Genomic DNA, 20714 nt, shown 5'->3' with positions numbered 1-20714 from the left:
TTTCTGATGATCCTTCATACAACAATGAAGCAAAAGTCATTAGAAAATACAGAATTCATTATTTGTTTCATTGACTATGAAAGCTATTTCAACATGGGTGTGCTAGTTGACTAACCAATAAAATTAGTTAAGGTGAGGAATCATAAAAACAATAAATTACATGGTTTATTTTACCTTAAAACATATAAATGATTATCTATTGACCAATATTTTGATATGGAACTAGGATCTGCCCTGAGTATGGGCCTTCTGATTGGAGGTAGCACAAGGTTTCTTTCATTAGCCACACCTAGACTAAGTAATTATAAGTTTTTTTGAAACAATCATTAGAATAGATTTCTGATTTTACCTCATATATAATCTAACCATATCTAATTTAAAAACAATATTTAGTAACTCAACTTTATAATCTTCCCCAAGTTTATAGAAACAGAAATAAATTTTTCACTTATTTAAAAACTTTTAACATTTAACTCAGCAATTACAATGAAAAGATCTACTGGCATAAAATGGTTTTGGATAAATACAACTGATTCTTAGAAGTATAAATGTCAACTGCTGGGAATTATTCTAGAGAGTAGCCTAGCACTCTAATGGCAAATGTTTAGTATACAGTTGATCCTTGAACAACATGGGTTTAAACTATGTTGATCCACTTAAATAACAACTTTTTACTTACATTATTGTAAACGTATTTTCTCTTCCTAATTTCTTATTTGTATTGGGAATTTGCATTTCCCTATTTGTCTTGTGTATTCCCACAAGAGACCTAGGGGTGAGGGGGGCACTAAGCCACCAGGCAGGGTAAGTGACCTTCCTCCAGCAGGAAGCTCAGGCTAGTTTTCAGGCAAACCCTCATGGTTGCCAGGTGGAACACTCCAGGTGGTGTTGGTGCGCTTTGGTGGGGGGTGCACACTTGTAGAGCAAGAAGTGGGAGGGCAAGTCCTTCTCTATTACCAGAGGCTCTTCCATGAGACCATACCACTTAACAACACAGCTGTTCTTATCAAGAGAACTTGAAGTTCCACTTGGTGACATGTTCTAGGATTCTTCTCCCCTTGGGCTGTACTTTCATACACTTCTAGCAGGTGGTCATTGTCTCCATTCACATACATGTTGTACATACGAAGTGTGATGTTATACCCAGCAGCAAATTGATGGTCTCTACAGTACTACCTGGTTTTTGCCTCCTGAACTACTTGCAAGAGAAGACCAAGATCTATAAACATCACTTAGACTATAGGGTGTGCAGGGCAACCAGCTGAGTATAATTTATATCTGTTTTGACTCATTGTGAGGCCACAAAGGTGATGATACACATGAAGTCCCGGTGCTTGTTCAGTTTAATTATGCTCCCCTTGATGTCCTTGGCTGACAACTCATGCATGGAATGAGCATAGTGCCAGACTTCCCAGGATGTGCATATGGTATTGGCTGGTGATAGCTAGAGTCCCACATAGCAGCTCTGGCTTCCTTCCTTATGATTTTCTGAGTAAGATTTTCATTTCTGTAGCTTACTTTGTTGTAAGAATATAGCATATAATACATATAACATAGAAAATACATGTTAATCAACTATGTTATCATTAAGGCTTCTGGTTAACAGTAGTCTATTAGCAAATGTAGGATGAGTCAAAAGTTGCATGCAGATTTTCAATCGAATGGGTCAGTGCTCCTAACTCCCATGTTGTTCAAGGGTCTACTGTATTTTGAACATCTGTCAGTGTGTTTTACATAAGCAATTGAGAAGACAGGTTAAGCTAGTGAATTGATTAAGGGGATGTCAGTTAAATGTGGATGTATAATATCTTGTATTGTTTATATTTTGGCATTTATTTTATTTGATCCATTTTATTATCATGGCTTTATACCTTTCCACATAAAGTTTTTTAAGATCAGGAACAATTTTTTCCTACTCCAAAACCTAGAAATACGCCTGTGAACAGGAAGAGCTTTACATATGCTTATTTCAAGAATAAAAGAGGTGAGATCTCTCAATAACTCATCATATTGTCTACATTTATCACAAGTTTTCCCTTACAAAATAGAAGTTAGAATATCCATATCTTGTTCTATGAAACAGAAGTGTCCTTATATTAAGAAATTCCTTAAGTCAGAAATATGGGGGGCTACATTCTGAGTAGTAGATACCATAAAGTATAGTGGAGAAGTGATACTAAGGAAAATGGCCCTTGGAAATGGTGGTAACTATTGCAGGCCATGACGAATGTTCTTAGCCAAAGTCACCAATTCCAAACTCATCATTTCACTTAAATTTTAGCATATTACAATTCAAAACATCAGTAATACATTACATGTGACAAATCTAAAATACTCTTTAAATCTATAGCTAATGATAGTTAATTTCAAGTTCAATATCTGCTTTATCAATTCTACATCTAAAATACTGATTTAGGAAAAAAACATGATTAATGTAGCCTCTTAGGGACTGGTATGGTATTGGCACAAAAACAGACACACAGATCAATTAAACAACATAGAAAACTTATAAATGAACCCACATCTATATGGTCAATTAATCTTTGACAAAGCAGGAAGGAATATCCAATGAGAAAAAGACAGTCTCAACAAATCGTGTTGGCTAAACTGGAGAGCAACACAAATGAAGAAAGAATGAAACTGGACCACTTTCTTACACCATACACAAATATAAACTCAAAATGGATTAAAGACCTAAATGTGAGACTTGAAACCATAAAAATCCTAGAAAAGAACACAGGCAATATCCTCTTTGGTTATGTCGGCTATAGCAACTTCTTTGTAGATATATCCCCTGAGGCAAGGGAAACAAAAGCAAAAATAAACTATTGGAACTTCATTAAAATACAAAGCTTCTGTACAGTGGAGGAAACAATCAACAAAACTAAAAGGCAACCTACGGAATGGGAGAAGATATTTGCAATCTGCATATCAGATAAAGGGTTAGTATCCAAAATATATAAAGGACTTACAAAATTCAACATCCAAAAAACTAATAATCCAATTAAAACATGGTCAGAAGACATGAATAGATATTATTCCAAAGAAGATATATCAATGGCCAACAGACACATGAAAAGATGCTTGACATCACTCATCATCAGGGAAATGCAAATCAAAACTACAATGAAGTACCACCTCATACCTGTCAGAATGGCTAAAGTCATAACACAAGAAACAACAGGTGTTGGCAAGGATACAAAGAGGAACCCTCTTGCATTGTTGGTGGGAATGCAAACTGGTGCAGCCACTGTAGTAACAGTATGAAGGTTCTTCAAAAAGTTAAAAATAGAACTACCCTATGATCTAGCAATCGCACTACTAGGTATTTCCCCAAAGGATACAAAAATATTGATTCAAAGGGATATGTGTAGCCTGATCTTTATAGCAGCATGATCTATAATAGTCAAATTATGGAACTAGCCCAAGTGTCCATTGACTGATGAATGGACAAAGAAGATGTAGCATATCCATACAATGAAATATTACTCGGCCATCAAAAAGAATGACCTCTTGCCATTTGAAACAATGTGATGGAGCCAGAGAGTATTATGCTAAGCAAAATAAGTCAGTCAGAGAAAGATAAATACCATATGATCTCACTCATATGTAAAACGTAAGAAACAAAACAAATGAGCAAAGGGCAAAATAGGGAGAGAGATAAACTAAGAAATAAATTTTTAATTATAAAGAGCAAACTGATGGTTACCAAAGGGAAGGTGGGTGGGGGGATGGGTAAAATAGGTGATGAGATTAAGGAGTACCTTTGTGATGAGCACCAGGTATTATATAGAAATGTTGAATCACTATATTTTACACCTGAAACTAATACTACACTATATGTTAACTAACTAGAATTAAAATAAACACTTAAAAAATTAAAGATATAAAGAAAATCTTAAAAGCAGCAAAAGAAAATCAACTTGTTACATATGAGAGAACTCACATACGATTTCCTCAGCTGATTTTTATTAGAAACTTTGTAGGACAGAAGAGAGTAGCATGGCATTTTCAAAGTCCTGAAAGGAAACTTCCAACCAAGAATACAAGCATGGCTTGAACTCCACCACATATTTCTTCAACCTCAGGCCATGGCTCTTGGTTCTTACTACCAGTGCTTCCAGAAATGAATCCTAATAGGGACTGGGACATTATAAACATACGCATACACACACACACACGCACAATGAATTTCTGCAGTAAGTATTATACAGATTCAGTGGCATATTCAATCATGTCCAAATGGAATAGAAACCACAATGAAATGGCACAAACCTGTCTAATGTTTCTGCTAATTCTCATTCATGGCACCTTATTTCCTTTCATATTCATATTCATTGGGCTTTTCAGATTCATTGGGAAATAATTTGTGGTATTTCTTTTAATTTAAAAGTAAAGTATATTCACCAGAGAATTTACATTTCTTTCTGTCAGGTGCTCAGAAGCACCTGAAGTCATGGCCTACAATAAACAAAATTCACATATTTAAGGTTTTTTGTACAAGTGATATTTGAATTTGAATTATAAATTCATTCTAAAATCAGTTCATAGTTACTTCTCATGCAATTTTCTTCAACTCCTGTTTTGTCCAGCTGTAATGCTTCATTCTTCCCTGTTTCCAGTCCTCTGGGAATGGGAGTTGAGTGTTTTTGTATGAGTGATGGTGGAGGGAGTGTAAGGGTGACTAAGCTTTCTCCACATGTTTAACAGTTTAATAGAATGCTATTTAAAAAGGAAATAGGGGCACCCGGGTGGCTCAGTCGGTTAAGCGTCCGACTTCGGGTCAGGGCATGATCTCACAGCTCGTGAGTTCGAGCCCCATGTCGGGCTCTGTGCTGACAGCTCAGAGCCTGGAGCCTGCTTCAGATTCTGTCTCCCTCTCTCTCTGCCCCTCCCCTGCTCACATTGTCTCTCTCTCTCTCTCTCTCTCTCAAAAAAATATTTAAAAAAAATTTTTTTTAAAAAAGGAAATATAGGGGCACATAGGTGACTCAGTTAAACATCCGACTTTTGATTGCAGCTCATGTCATGATCTCATGGTTCCTGAGATTGAGCCCCACGTGAGGCAATGCATTGACAGTGCAGAGCCAGCATGGGATTCTCTCTCTCCCTCTCCTTTCTCTGACCCTCCTTTGTGCACTCTCCTTCTTTCATAAGAAATAAACTTAAAAAAAAAAGGAAATATAAAGTATTCAATAAAACATGTAACTCATAAAAATGGCTAATTGAAGACATTAATTAATTTCCTGGAGTTATAAAGACAATTATTAAAATTTCATTACAAGGTGGGGAGCAAACTTTCCTAAACATTTCTAACAGAAGATTCTTAATCAAGGTAATGATTTTAAACATAAATTTACCTAACAGAACTCTAAATTTAAGGAGCCAAATATATTTATTGTTGGAATAAATATACTGAGTAGAGTTTTTGTTTATATTTATTTAAAGAATTAGATATTTTTAACAAAATAATTTCATCCAGATATAGAGGGTCCTTTCTATACGAGAGTTTAAAACTCTATTTTTTTTAATGAGGATAATGGAATATTTTGCAAGTAAACTTTCTACATCATTCTATTTCTACTCAAAATAAGACATGCTGTACAAAATCAAAAGTCAACAATGTAAAGGTTTTGAAGTATTTCCATTTTTCAGATTTTAGTCTAAAATACTTATGGGTATTTAGCAGAGCAGATGGCTCAAAAGGCTAAATATTTGTAGCTTAGCATTTTAAATAGAAACGATACCCTTTATAATAGAATAACTATAATAGAATGACTTCTGTTGACAACAGACTGTTCTTAATGTAACTATTTTGGGGTAGGAAGAATATCTGTTTTAGTTTGACAGTTTAAAATAAAACAGAAAAGAGTTTTGAATTAACATTGCTCCAATTTCTAACTTTAATTTCATGTTACTGTTTTGAGATAAAATTCAAGAATGAATATAAAATAGGTAACAACTGGTTTCCTAACACCACTACCATGTCAGTATACCTTTTCATACATATTTTGTGATTTTAAATGTTCCTTGGAAAATCAAGAGTAACTTGGTTATACATGGCCAGGGAAAAGAGTTCTATCTAATTCCACCTCTGTGTAAAGTTAACAGCAAATCCACATGAAAGAGTTCTAAAGTTTGTAACTTGCTTCTGAAGACTCCCATGAGTACAGATTACAGAAAATCAAATGAGCTGTCTTTATGTACAATGACAGACCAAGATATTTAGTTAACTCCCCCCCTTGTATAGCATATCTAATAAAGTTGAGTAAAATATGTTTTTAAAAACTTATTTAAAAGCTTATTTATTCAGTGGCTGGGCTCACTGAAAACTAAAGAATTTATAAAAGACTATAAGAAAAAAGGGGGCAGAAATCCAGATAGTTAAGAATTCTAAGGCTAGTATTTGCTGAACCTTGGTGGCATCTGCTGATGTGTGGCCTACAGTTTGGTCATTAAGAGTCCTATTTTTAAGGGCCCAGAATTTAGAGCTCAATCTGGATGTGAAGTCATATTATTTAAAATCCGCATTCAAGACTCTGTAAATCATAAACTATGAAAAATAAACAAATAAACATAATATAAACAAAACCCCAAACAGGGAGGTTACAGATATATATGCCTGTCTCCTGGGAACTAGGTAGAATAGAAAGATATGAAAGGAGAAAAAAAGACTCCTTTGAGAATTAATAACCACAAACCAACACTTATGTAGGTTTATGGCCTAAATTCATACCACTCAAAAATCTGGTAGTTCCAGAGTTGGTACTACCTCCACATGCATGGGAGAATCACATTTCCTGCAAAGGGATGAATTCACACATTCAAAAGTCTCCAAAACAAACAAAAAACTACCATAGGAAGTATATGTAGAAAAATCAAACTACAGAATCTGACCTGAAAATACTGTATTAGAATTATGAGATAAAGAACATTAATGTACTTAATGTGCCTACAGAAAGCACTAAATATAAGAAATCTATCTAAGCAGATTTGAAAATAACCAGCCAGGACATCCATGAATAAAACATCTAATAATATTTTAGGATTTGGTGAAAAAGAAGATGGAAGGAGATTAGACATAGTTGAAAAGAGAATTTATAAACTGGAAGACAAGTCTTAAGAAATGACACAGACTGCAACAAAAAGAGGCAAAAATATAGAAAACTCAAAACAGAGGTAAAGAGATATGGAGAATGGTTGACATAATTCCAAATACTGTAAAAGTTCCAGAAGGAGATAACGAATAACAAATAATAAAAGGCCTTTTATTGGATCAAGAAATGTCTTTATGTTCTAGAAGCACAAAGGTAAGAACACATTCAAAATGAAAAATTCACAGTGAAAAACTAACTCTGTATAATGAGACTTCTATGGACTATAAACTGTAGATGACTAAACATAACTATGTGTACACTATAACAATTCTCACTATTGTCTACTATGGAAATAAGGTTACTGAAAATACTAAAAAATCTAATAATCCATCAAATGATGCAAAAAAAGCCAGCATGTACAATAGGGACTAAGAATTAACATAAAAATCTAATCTTTAGTGTTTACTTCCAATCCTCAAATCTAACACATAGTAATTTTTGTTCCCTTGATCCTCCATCTAATTAACTTCCCTAAGTTGAAAATAATACCTTCAGTATCACTTCAAGAAGCCTTCATTACAGGGTTGCCAGAAATAGGAAAATCATGTGACCTCCACAATGAAAACTGCACAAGCTTTGGAACTGGATTTAAATGCAAGTTTCACCCATTTAGATGTGTAGCCTTCAGCAAAATAATTAATTTCTTTGATCTTTGGTTCCTTACCTATTAAATGGGAATAACACTCAACTCAGGATTGTTGCCAAGTGTTAGATGAGATTAAAAAATAATGCCTACAGCACAGTAAGCACCCAGAAAATAATACTTCTCATTCTCTGTACTTCCATAGTACTCTATACATCAGTTACCAACAAAAACGTATCTATACTGACTGCCAAAGACAAGATCTCCAGGAAAATGCCATCAAAAATGACTGAAATCACACTTGAAGCAATTAAAAAAAAAACAAAAATTGGCTACATGACAGAGTCCCAAACTTTCTCAGTTCAGGATGCCCTTAGTGTCTCAATCATCTTTTATGACATTCCCAAGTCAAAAGAAATAGAGTTCTGTTTATTAAGAAGTTCTAAACAACACAATACATTTTTATGTCCTAACAACTTACTAGCTATATTTTAAAACCACAAAAATGTAAAGAAAAATAATATTTTACTTTCATTATTAAGTAACCACAATTACTAATGGATGGGTGCACCTGTTGAGCCCTGCACTTTTTCTAAACCTTGGAATAATTATTTAGTGCATATTAATCAATATTACTGAGTACAACTTAGCTAAAATGCATCTCTTTCCACAGATCAAAATCTATTCCTGAAACTAGTTTTACAAAACTACTTGTGAATATTTTAATATTACTTTTGTTCTGTCATTTAAGCTTTGTGGCCTTTCATGTCTTCCAAATAAGCCTTGGCATACTAACATTTTTTTTTTTTGTCTGCCCACACATTATCCTCCCCCAATATTTTCTTTTAAAAACAATTCCAGAATTTTGACTTCTGACTAAGATGGCATAACAGAGACTGGATTTTCTGTACTGCCTAAAACAACTAAAAAAATTCAGGCAAAATATATAAAACTATGGTATTCAAACAGTGAAACTCAGGCAGTGAAGGACGGTGATCCCAGAGAGATGGGCTTCTGATCATCTCCAGTTGAAAGTCTTGAGAGAATAACCAGGTTGCTGGAATAGAAGAAATCCAGGTGGAGCCGAGCAGACTCTGCATTGAGGAGACTGAGTGCAAGGGAACCACATTTAGGCACAAGCCTAACTCCTATGATAAATCCCTATTAAGTCCCTCTAAAACAGCATCCCAGTTCTTCTGGCGTTCATCCTTCTTTGCTGCAGCAATCAATATGCTTATCAATATTACATAAAGTTTTTTTTTTTTTAATTAACTTCACCAGGAGTGATATAGCACATGACAGTCTTGGCGACAGCTAGCTGGTGGGCTTTCATGAATTAAAGTCCCAACAAAAATTCAAAAGGCTTCCAATGCTTTTACAATCTTGGTGGGAGATCACACCAGGATTACAGCAGATAAGAAAAAAATTTCCTAAGACTCTCTTGTTCTATACAAAAACAAAACAAAGATAATTGCCACTTTTCTTTCTGAGAAACCATTAACTATTAGGGCCTACAGAAGACATAACTTTTATTTTCCATACATTCCATTTTCTTCAACATTGCTAAATTGATTTTAAATGCAAATTTAATCATATTATACCCCTACTCAAATGCTCATATGAGGTTAGCATACAATAAAATGCAAAGACCTTGGGTGTTGTGTTTGATAAGTTTTGACAATTTTATATACTTATGACACTGCCATCCAAACAAGATACAGGATATTCTCATCACCCCAGAAAGTTTCAACATGACCCTTTTTCAGTAAACTTCCTCTCCCCTAGGCAATTACTTTCAGATTTCTGCCACCATAAATTACATTACAGAATATTTTCATAATTTTTATATTATATAATTTATTCAACTTTTTTTGGTTTTTAAAACTGCAACTTTCTACACATAAATCAGATATTTGTACATATTTTTAAAGATGGATCAATATATTGTTTCTAGTGGTTTGTGAGCAAGTAAGGATTTGTCTCTTAAGTATATGAATTTCTGTTTTGTTCATAGGGATTTTCTGATAAAACCTTTTATGAAATATCCGACCTCACTCGTAAGAGAAATACACTATATAAATGCAAACTAGTTATAACACAAAATCATCATATTGTCAACTAGCACTTTGTTCATTTACCAACCAATAAAAATTAAGAGATTTCATAGTATCTTTGAAAAAAGATTGTCTAGCAAGTGCAATTAGGTGTAGGAAAATATAAAAAGGGATTCATTACTGGGTTGATTTACTCATCACTAATAGTAAAAAATATACTAAGTATTCACCGGAACTCAACTTTACAACACTACCATCTTCTAATTAGAATTTGTTGTGAATTTAATTAAGCTCTGCCTTTTATGAATTTCAAAATTCTTTTACTTCTGCTGTTACACTTCTACTGACAGATAGCCTCCTGAGAGCTTGGGAGTGTTAATTATTCCAAATTTTTTCTGGCATAAAGCTAAAAAGAAAGCACTGTAGTACATGTTTAAGAATAGTGTCTTTTTATTAATTTAACAGTGAATAACAAGGCATATTTGATGTGTCTTCCAAAGAAGTGTTTAATTTGTGGCACTACTTGATAATTTACACTTTCTAATTTTAAAAGGACTTATTAGCAGTAGCTGTTACTTGTATGTCTTTCAGTTGAAAGAGCTGATTTAGAGCTGATTACAATAATAGTAATTGCGATGCGAAGCACCAGATTTATGAACATGGTACATTATAAATATTAAAGTAAAGTAGCAATTTTGATACTTAGTTATCAGAAGGACTTTACTGATCTATTAAGTGCCATGTATGAACTGCATAACCATCCTGTGATTCTATGCTGAATATTATAAAATGAAATAATTTCTCTTAAAAAACCTGCAGTGGGGCACCTGGGTGGCTCAGCTGGTTAAGCATTCGACTTCAGCTCAGGTCATGATCTCACGGTCTGTGGGTTCAAGCCCTGAGTCAGGCTCTATGCTGACAGATAAGAGCCTAGAGCCTGCTTCTGATTCTGTGTCTCCCTCTCTCTCTGCCCCTTACCCACTCACATGTTCTCTCTCTCTCTCAAAAATAAATAAACATTAAAAAAAATTTAGAAATGCCACATTTGTTTCTAAAATTGTATGGCTTACATGGCGAGTAGCAATATCCAATACATTGATTTTTTTACCACAGTAGTGAAACTGTTAACATTTTCTGAAATTCAAGGAAAATTTCTGAAAACATATCCTATAACAGGCTTACCTTTGATGCTTCCTAAAATTGCAAATTTTGGGGGGTTACCCCTATTCTCATAAATCAGAATCTCTCACCTATGACCTAGTAATATACAATTTAATAAATTCTTACCATTTGTACAATAAAATTTGCCCAATAAAGTTTGAGAACTATTCTAGTAAATTATCTTTATTGCTTTCTCAGATAACATAAGTAACTCAAGTTAAAAAAGTAATGATTGAGAGATAGCATCTATTCAACACTTTCCACTTAGCAAAATCTATTCTAAGAGCTTTTACTTATTATCTCATTTTGTCCTCACAATAATCCTATATAGTGGGTAAGATTAGTACCCAATTTTGAAGGTATGGAAACTGAGGCTCAGGGGTTAAAAAAGCAATGCTAAGTGAAAAGCACACTATTTCAATCCAAGTTATCAAGCTCTTAACTGTTGTGCTATACTGCTTTTTTTATGTCAATTATTTTACCAGATACTACTCCACCAGAACTCATTCATTCCCTTTAAAAAAAAAAATTAATGCTTATTTATTTTGAGAGAGAGAGAGAGAGAGAGCACGAATGCCAGCAGAGGAGGGGCAGAAATAGAGGGAGAGAGAATAGAATCTCTAGCAGGCTCCACACTATCAGCTCAGAGCCCAAGGCAGGGCTTGATCCCAGGAACCTTGAGATCATGACCTGAGCTGAAATCAAGAGTCACACACATAACCAACTGAGCTACCCAGGCACCCCCTATTCATTCCCTTAACAGATATTCTACTTGTGGGCAAGGCATCAGATCTGATTAAATTGGCTACAGAAAATAAAAGCAGCATAAAACAAAGGGAGAAAATACAACGTAGGGAGTTTAAATAATGTGAGAATAAAATACAGAGAGAAATAATATTTCTCAAGCTCATAAAAAAGAAATTTTATACATGTAGTGCTATTTTTATATCCATATATGTGTAAAAAAGATATATCACGACCTGGTTAACTTGCAGCTTCTGAAAGGTGATGATGCACAGACTAAGATTAGATTCACTTTAACATAACTCATATGACACAGAAAGTATTTTGGAAAATAGACTTCTAAGATTCCAAATCCCTGAACACATTCTGGGAATTATAAACAAAGAGGAGCAAGATACTATACGATTGATAACTAGAAACTATATGGCATTTGTAGAAGCAATTCTAGTATTTCAACAGCTTAATATAAAAATATCAATGAACTTTTGAAATTTGAATAACTTAGAACCAATGATGACTTATGGGAGTAGTATGTAAAGTATGTACAATAGCATTCATAATCTCCATGTGCTCCCAGAACCAGTCCGGGAGCATGCACACTACTGTCAGTTAATGATCCTTATAATGAATACTGTAAACATGCATTTCTTGCTCAAACTTTCCTTCCCTTTGTCATTCAAGTCTCTTCCTCCAACATAGCTTCCCATTACTTTCCTTTATACACATAATGCTCTGAACATTCATTGTTCCCCAAACAATTCATATTCTTTTTTTATAGCCACAAGGGTGCCCCTGTAATGCAGCTTATCTCTGGATATTGATACTCAAATACTCTCTCCTAAATGAAGGCTCTGTTGAAAAGGAGATGCACTCTCTTTAAAATACTTTATACTTTCTGATGACATGTAAGTGGGAAAACCAAAATTTTAAATTAGGTATTCTTATTTAAGAAAATTACTAAGTATGAGAGACTGACAAGCAATGAAGAAACAAACTGAATGTAACTGATGAAGTTCCTCCCCTCAAGTGCTTTCACTCCTGTTTTTATTGTTATTTTCTTTTATATTTTAAAGAATAGTTGTTTACAAAATCCTGCTAATCTTTCATTAATCTAAATCTGTAGGAAGATGTTCAGACAATAGGGCCACAACATGAACTTTACTGATACAATGAGGCATTATATAATATCTTCCTATACAAATTAGTTGAGAAATAAACAAATGATGTGGAGAACAAAAGCAAAGGAAAACATAGGGAAGAGTCAACAGGGAAGAGAAGTAGGGGGACCCGAAGTTCCATCATTCTTCAAACACAGCAGTATTGAGGCCAGAAGATTTACAATTCCAAGAATCCAGACTACAGAGTGATAGAAACATCTCCAGGGGCCCAGAGGGACAACCTGGCAGGCCATAGGTGTGTAATTGTGAATTGGGAGAGATGAAACAGATAGGGTAGGCATGGAGGGGAGGGATCCCCCTCTGTGGAGAGACATCAGGAAGAGAAAGAGAGGCTATGGAAGGAAGTATAGGATTGTATTTGGACAAGAGAAAAACCATGGACTGGGGAATGGAAAAAGCAGAGAAAGAACTAATTCTAACTTGATCCAGAGTTGCGGGGATTTCTGTGGAACAGGGCCTGTTGCCCAGTACAATCACGGGGCGGGTGGAGGGGAGTGGAGCCAGCCCCGGGCACAGTAGCTAGTTCAGAGGCACAGTAGGAAAAAGCAGTCCCCTTCCTTAAGTGCTGTGGGAAGAAGGTATTAGCGGCTTTAAGGACAAAAGACCATGCAGGTGCCTGCCACCCAGAGGCTCTGTGTTGGCTGGCTGTATAGAGTGACACTACCCTGGAACCAGGGCGTGTGGAGCACAGATCCTTTAAGACATCTGGTTTTGAATCCCAGTGTAGCACCTGGGTGCCCCAGGAGACTGTGAAGCAGGACAAACCAGCCCACTTGCGCCCACATGGCATTATGAGGAAGGCCTGAAAAAAAGTGGTCTGGAACACCCGGTTCGGGGAGAAGACATTGGGGTGTCACCATTTTTTTTCCCATCACCAACAAGATGGAGGTTCAGGGAAGGGACTGCAGGCCCACAGTGGAGAAGGACCTGCCTACAGCAAACTGCACTCCTCTGTGCCTGGTAACTGTCTATCTACCCAAGCAAGCTTGACAATGATGGAAACAGACAGCCCCTCCTCCAGACCAACACAGCCATCAGTTCCAAGGAACCCAGCAGTTTTGCGTTTTCTGATCTGATTCTTGGTCAATTCCTATTTTGTAAATACATATATATATTTTTTTTCTTCCTTTTCTTCCTCTTATTTCTTCCCTTCTCTATTCTGGTTGTTGGTTTGTTTAAGCAGACATTTTTAACCTATTCTTTTTATACCACTTCTGTATCTCCTTCTTATTTTCCTCTCTCTCTCTCTCTCTCTCTCTCTCTCTCTCTGGATTAAGCTGTATAGTTTCTCTGATTCTTTTCTTTATCCCCACTCCTATCATTTCTCTTTGTATGGGATAGGCTTCTTCCATAACCACCCCTCTTTTTAAATTTTTTCCAGGTTACCTCAATGAACAAATCAAAGGATACCTGATGGAAGGTCCAAACCACCACTACGAGTAGGGAGATAAAGCAACCAGAGTCACAACAAAAGAGAGCACACAGCACACTCCAAAAACACCTCCTGAAGGGCCAGGCCTTGGACAGCATATGACCCCTCTTTGATATAGTAGTGCTTGCTGGTACAGGACACATAACAAGCTTTTAAAACACATAAAGGACAGAAAACTAGCAAAAATAGTGAAATGGAAGAATTCCCCACAAAAGAAATTTCAGGAAGAAATGACAAAGAATTGCTCAAAAGAGATATAAACAATATATCTAATCAAGAATTTAGAATAATAGTCATGAGACTAATAGCTGGGCTTGCAAAAAGCATAGAAGGCAGCAGAAAATCTATTGCTGTAGATCAAGAAACTAAGAAACAGTCATGATGAATTAAGAAATGCTGTAAATGAGGAACAAAATAAACTAGATACAGTGACAGAAAAGATGGAGGAAGCAGAGGGGGAGAATAAGTGAAATAGAAGATAAAATTATGAAGCTGAGAAAAAGAGACATAAGAAAATACTAGACCATGAGGGGAGAATTAGAGAACTAAGTGATTCAATGAAATGTAATAATATCCGTATCATAGGAGTTTCAGAAGAAGAGAGAAAGGGGCAGAAGGTTTACTTGAAGAAATTATAGCTGAGAATTACCCTAATCTGGGGAAGGAAGCAGACATTAAATCCAGACAGAGAACTCCCTTCAGATTCAACAAGAATAGGTCTTCACCATGGCACCTAATAGTGAAACTCACAAAATACAATGATAAAGAGAATTCTGAAAGCAGCTAGGGACAAACGGACCTTAACTGACAAGGGTAGATGCATAAGGGTAGTAACAGACCTGTCCACTGAAACCTGGCAGGCCCAAAGGGAATGGCAGGAAACATTCAATGTGCTGACTAGGAAAAATATGCAGCCAAGAATTCTTTATCCAGCAAAGCTGTCATTCAGAATAGAAGGAGAGATAAAGGCTTTCCCAGACAAACAAAAAATAGAGTTCATGACCACTAAACCAGCCATGCAAGAGATCCTAAGGGGGACTCTGTCAGTGGAATGCTCCAAAGAATACAAAGGACCAGAGATATCACCACAAGCATAAAACCTACAGATAACACAATGACACAAATCTGTATCTTTTAATAATCACTCTGAATGTAAATGGACTAAATGCCCCAATCAAAAGACATAGGCTATCAGAATGGATACAAAAACAAGATCCATCTATATGCTGTCTACAAAAGACTCATTTAAGACCTGAGGACACCTTCAGATTGAAATTGAGGGGATGGAGAACCATCTATCATGCTATGGGAAGTCAAATGAAAGCTAGAGTTGCCATACTTACATCAGACAAACTAGATTTTAAACTAAAGGCTATAATAACACATGAAGAAGGGCATTATGTCATAATTATGGAGTCTATCCATCAAGAAGAGCTAACAATTGTAAATGTTTATGTCCCCAACTTAGAAGCACCCAAATACATTAATCAATTAGTTACAAACATAAGCAATCTTATTGATAAGAATACACTAATGCAGGGGACTTTAATACTCCATTTACAACAACAGACAGATCATCTAGGCAGAAAATCAATAAAGAAACAATGGCCTTGAAGGATACACTGGACCAGATGGACTTGACATATATATTCAGAACTTTTCATCCAAAAGCAGCAGAATACATTCTTCTCAAGTGCACACGGAACATTCTCCAAGATAGATCACATACCTGGTCACAAAATAGCCCTCAATAAATATAAAAGAATTGAGATCATACCATGCATATTTTCAGAGCACAACACTATGAAATTTGCAATCAACCACAAGAAAATATTAGAAAGCTTCCAAAAGCATGGAGGTTAAAGAACACCCTACTAAAGAATGAATGGGTCAACCAGGAAATTAAAGAAGAAATTTAAAAATGAATGGAAGCAAATGAAAATGAAAACACACAAATGAAAATGAAAACCCTTTGGGATGCAGCAAAGGCAATCCTAAGAGGAAAATACATTGCAATCCATGCCTATCTCAAGAAACGAGAAAAATCTGAAATACAAAACCTAACTGCACACCTAAAAGAACGAGAAGCAAAACAGCAAAGAAACCCCAAAGCCAGAAAAATAAGAGAAATAATAAAGATTGGAGCAGAAATAAACAATAGAGAATCCAAAAAAAAAAAAAAAAAAAAAAAACCAGGACAGATCAATGAATCTAAAAGATGGTTTTTTGAAAAAATAAACCAAATTGATAAACCCCTACCAGACTTCTCAAAAAGAAAAGACAGAGAACCCAAATAGACAAATCATAAATGAAAGAGGATAGATCACAACCAACACCATAGAAATACAAACAATTATTAGAGAATATTATGAAAAATTATATGCCAACAAACTGGACAACCTGGAAGAAATGGACAAATTCCTAGACACCCACACACTAACAAAACTCAAATGGGAAGAAATAGAAAATTTGAACAGACCCTTAACTAGCAAACAAATTGAATCAGTTATCAAAAATCTCCCAACAAGTAAGAGTCCTGGGCCAGATGGCTTCCCAGAGGAATTCTACAAGACATTTAAAGCAGAGTTAATACTTATTCTTCTCAAGGTGCTCCAAAAAATAGAAATGGGAAGAAAGCTTCAGACTCTATGAAGCCAGCATTACCTTGATTCCCAAACCAGACAGAGTTCCTACTGCCACAAAAACAGACACAGACCAATGAAATGGAATAGAGAACCCAGAATTGGATCCACAAGCGTATGGCCAACTAATCTTTGACAAAGCAGGAAAGAGTATCCAATGGAAAAAAGACAGTCTCTTTAGCAAATGGTTCTGGGAGAACTGGACAGCAACATGCAGAAGAATGAAACTGGACCACTTTCTTACACCATACACAAAATAAACTCAAAAGAGATTAAAGACCTAAACGTGAGACAGGAAACCATCAAAACCCTAGAGGAGAAAACAGGCAACAACCTCTTCGACCTCAGCTGCAGCAACTTCTTATTCGACACGTCTCCAAAGGCAAGGGAAACAAAAGCCAAAATGAACTATTGGGACCTCATCAAGATAAAAAGCTTCTGCACTGCAAAAGAAACAATCAACTAAAAGGCAACCGAGAATATATTTGCACATGAAATATCAGATAAAGGGTTAGTATCCAAAATTTATAAAGAACTTACCAAACCCAACACCTGAAAAACAAATAATCCAGTGAAGAAATGGGCAAAAGATACGAACAGATACTTTTCCAAAAAAGACACCCAGATGGCCAACAGACACATGAAAAGATGCTCAACATTGCTCATCATCAGGGAAATACAAATCAAAACCACACTGAGATACTACCTCACACCAGTCAGAGTGGCTAAAATTAGCAACTCGGGAAACAGATGTTGGCGAGGATTTGGAGAAATGGGAATCCTCTTGCACTGTTGGTGGGAATGCAAACTGGTGCAGCTGCTCTGGAAAACAGTGTGGAGATTCCTCAAAAAATTAAAAATAGAATTACCCTACTACCCAGCAATAGCACTACTGGGAATTAATCCAAAGGATATAGGAGTGCTGATTCATAGGTGCACATGAACCCCAAAGTTTATAGTAGCTCTTTCAACAATAGCCATGTTATGGAAAGAGCTCAAATGTCCATCAACTGATGAATGGATAAAGATGTGGCTTATATATACAATGGAACAGTACGTGGCAATAAGAATGAAATCTTGCCATTTGCAACAACATGGATGGAGGGTAATACACAGAGGGTATTAACACTAAGTGAAATAAGTAGGCAGAGAAAGACAGATATCATTTGTTCTCACTCATATGTAGAACTGGAGAAACTTAACAGAAGACCATGGGGGAAGGGAAGAGGAAAAAATAGGTCAAACAAAGAGGGAGGCAAACCATAAGAGACTCTTAAATACAGAGAACAAATTGAGGATTGATAGGGGGACAGCAGGAAGAGAGGGGAAATGGGTGAAGGGCATTAAGGAGGGCACTTGTTGGAATGAGCACTGGGTGTTGTATGTAAGTGATGAATTATGGGAATCTACTCCCAAACTGAAGAGCACACTGTATACACTGCATGTTAGCTAACTTGATAATAAATTATATTTAAAAAAAAATTAAAAAATTAAATAAAGGGGTCATATATTTACCAAAAATTCTAAAAACAAAACAAAACAAGGAAATGTAGATAAAATTAAATCTCTGTATAATTTGCAGCCCACTGACAAATACTTGAGACAGAAGAGTATGGCTTTCCTCCAGGAACTCCCAACCATCTTAATGTTAATGCCTTGTTAGAGGAAAAAAAAACAACCTTAGCTAGACCTCCAGAATCCTGTATGTCTTCTTTACCACATCAGAATCCTTTTGGAAACTTCCTTTGTCTCTACCCCTTCCAACTGAAAAGTATATAATCAATCGCTCCTCACAATCCCAGTGCAGCTCTTTGTGCCCATAGGTCCTGTCCCTGTGCATTAATAAAACCACCTTTTCACCAAAAATGTCTAAAGAATTCTTTCTTGACCATTCATTTCCAGATCCCAGATCAAATCATACCATTTTGGCACCAAACATGGGTAATGAGTCATCTCAACTCTTGAGTTTTTATTCTCTTGCAAAATGTATTTCACCTTAAAGGAGATTCATAAAAAAGGGCTTCTGATGATACAGGTTTTTGTTATCTTTAAAATCATAAAACTAAAATTGTTAAGAATTCTGGAACTAATTAAAAGCTGCATTCAAACTGAACAAGAATTAGTAACATGGAACTGAATCAACTGAGGAAGATGATTACAGTTTTTGTGACTCTTATTTGAAACCTGATTCTCTAATGTTTGCTCTTCCAGTTTAGGGAAACATTCTCTTAAAATATCCATGACCACATAAATATGAAAAAACATTCCTTTATGAACAGCTTGAAGCATTTAAACCCTCTACCTGAACCCTCTGAAATACCGACACTCTCAGTGAATACTCTTTCTTTCATCTTGGCAATCATAGTTACTTGTATAAGTTCAGTAAGAATCTGTTCTTGTAACAGGACACCATTGAAAATATTGGTTATTTTATCAAGGCTTTGACTAGAATGTCATATTTGAGAGACATGCATAGACTCAGATATGACCATACAGTTTTAAGGAACTAAGGTTGACTGTATGAAGAATGAAGCCAAAAGAGCCCCTTGGAAATGCTGACCTTATAATAACCTTGATTATAGAGTTCCCAACAGCCTTACCAGGTGAGTAAAGAATGTCACTTCTTGTTGGACGCAGGAACCTTGGTATTTTGGGGACCTCCGGAAGAGGAATTTGCCCACATCTACAGGTATTGCAGACATGTCTGATGGCAAGCACTTGGCTTGGCTTCTGGCCTAGAGAGGCTACTAAAAGTTCAATCGAGGGGCACCTGGGTGGCTCAGTTGGTTAAACGTCCGACTTCAGCTCAGATCACGATCTTGCAGTTTTTGAGTTCAAGCCCTGCATCGGGCTCTGTGATAACAGCTCAAAACTTGGAGCCAGCTTCAGATTCTGTGTCTCCTCCTCTCTCTTCCCCTCCCAAGCTCATGCTCTGTCTGTCTCTCAATAATAAATAAATGTTAAAAAGTTTAAAAAAAATTAAAAAATAAAAGTTCAATTCAGATTCCTTATAAAAGTTCCAGGAAAGCAGACTGATTGATTGATTGATCTTTCTTTCTTTCTCTTTCTTTCCCTTCCTTCCTTTTCTTCCTTTCTTTCTTACCTTCCTTCTGTCCTTCCTTCCTTCCTTTTTAATTTAAATCCAAGTTAGTTAACATATAGTATAATAATGGTTTCAGGAGTTGAATTTAGTGATTCATCACTTACACATAACACCCAGTGCTCATCTCAGCAAGTGTCCTCCTTAATGCCCATGACCCATTTGGCCCATCTCCCCACCAAACTCCCCTCCAGCAACCCTCAGTTTGTTCTCTGTATTTAAGAGTCTCTTATAGTTCAGCAAAGCAGATTTTAAAAGAGCTACAAGATCAATCACTGTTCTTGCTAAGCTTATGTAAATAATTAGGCCAAATTTGTTAAAATTTGGTTTTTCAAATGAGTTAGTCTTCATTTGGTTATCTTTAATAAAAATGAGGGTGATTATAGAGCAAAAATCTGTTTTGATAACCCATCTTTGTAGATATTAGATTTTAAGCACTTGAGACTCAAGACATAGGGTTTGTAATTTGCTGCAACCATTAACTTATATTTTTCTTTTAGTGATTGGTTAAACTCCTGGACTGGAGGAAGGTTTTGGTCGACTATCAAAGGCCTTTTTTATTGGGCTTCTTTTTCTCATAATAATTTTGTCTATTTTGTTGTCTTTTCTGGAGTTTCCCTGCCTGGTGCCAAGACTCCTTCACTGCCAACAGATGATCCTTTC

General features: G+C 35.8%; 1 protein-coding gene and 1 pseudogene across 15 annotated transcripts in view; both read right to left on the bottom strand.

The window, feature by feature from the left end:
* Positions 1-20714, bottom strand: part of GPHN (gephyrin) — a 621678-nt gene that overhangs the window by 422024 nt on the left and 178940 nt on the right. The window lies entirely within an intron of this gene.
* LOC144616490 (phospholipid hydroperoxide glutathione peroxidase GPX4 pseudogene) lies at positions 667-19653 on the bottom strand (annotated as a pseudogene).

The sequence above is a fragment of the Panthera onca genome, chromosome B3 (genome assembly GCF_046562875.1).
Source record: "Panthera onca isolate mPanOnc1 chromosome B3, mPanOnc1 haplotype 2, whole genome shotgun sequence".
NCBI lineage: Eukaryota > Metazoa > Chordata > Mammalia > Carnivora > Felidae > Panthera > Panthera onca.
This window is presented reverse-complemented; position numbering and strand designations above follow the sequence as displayed.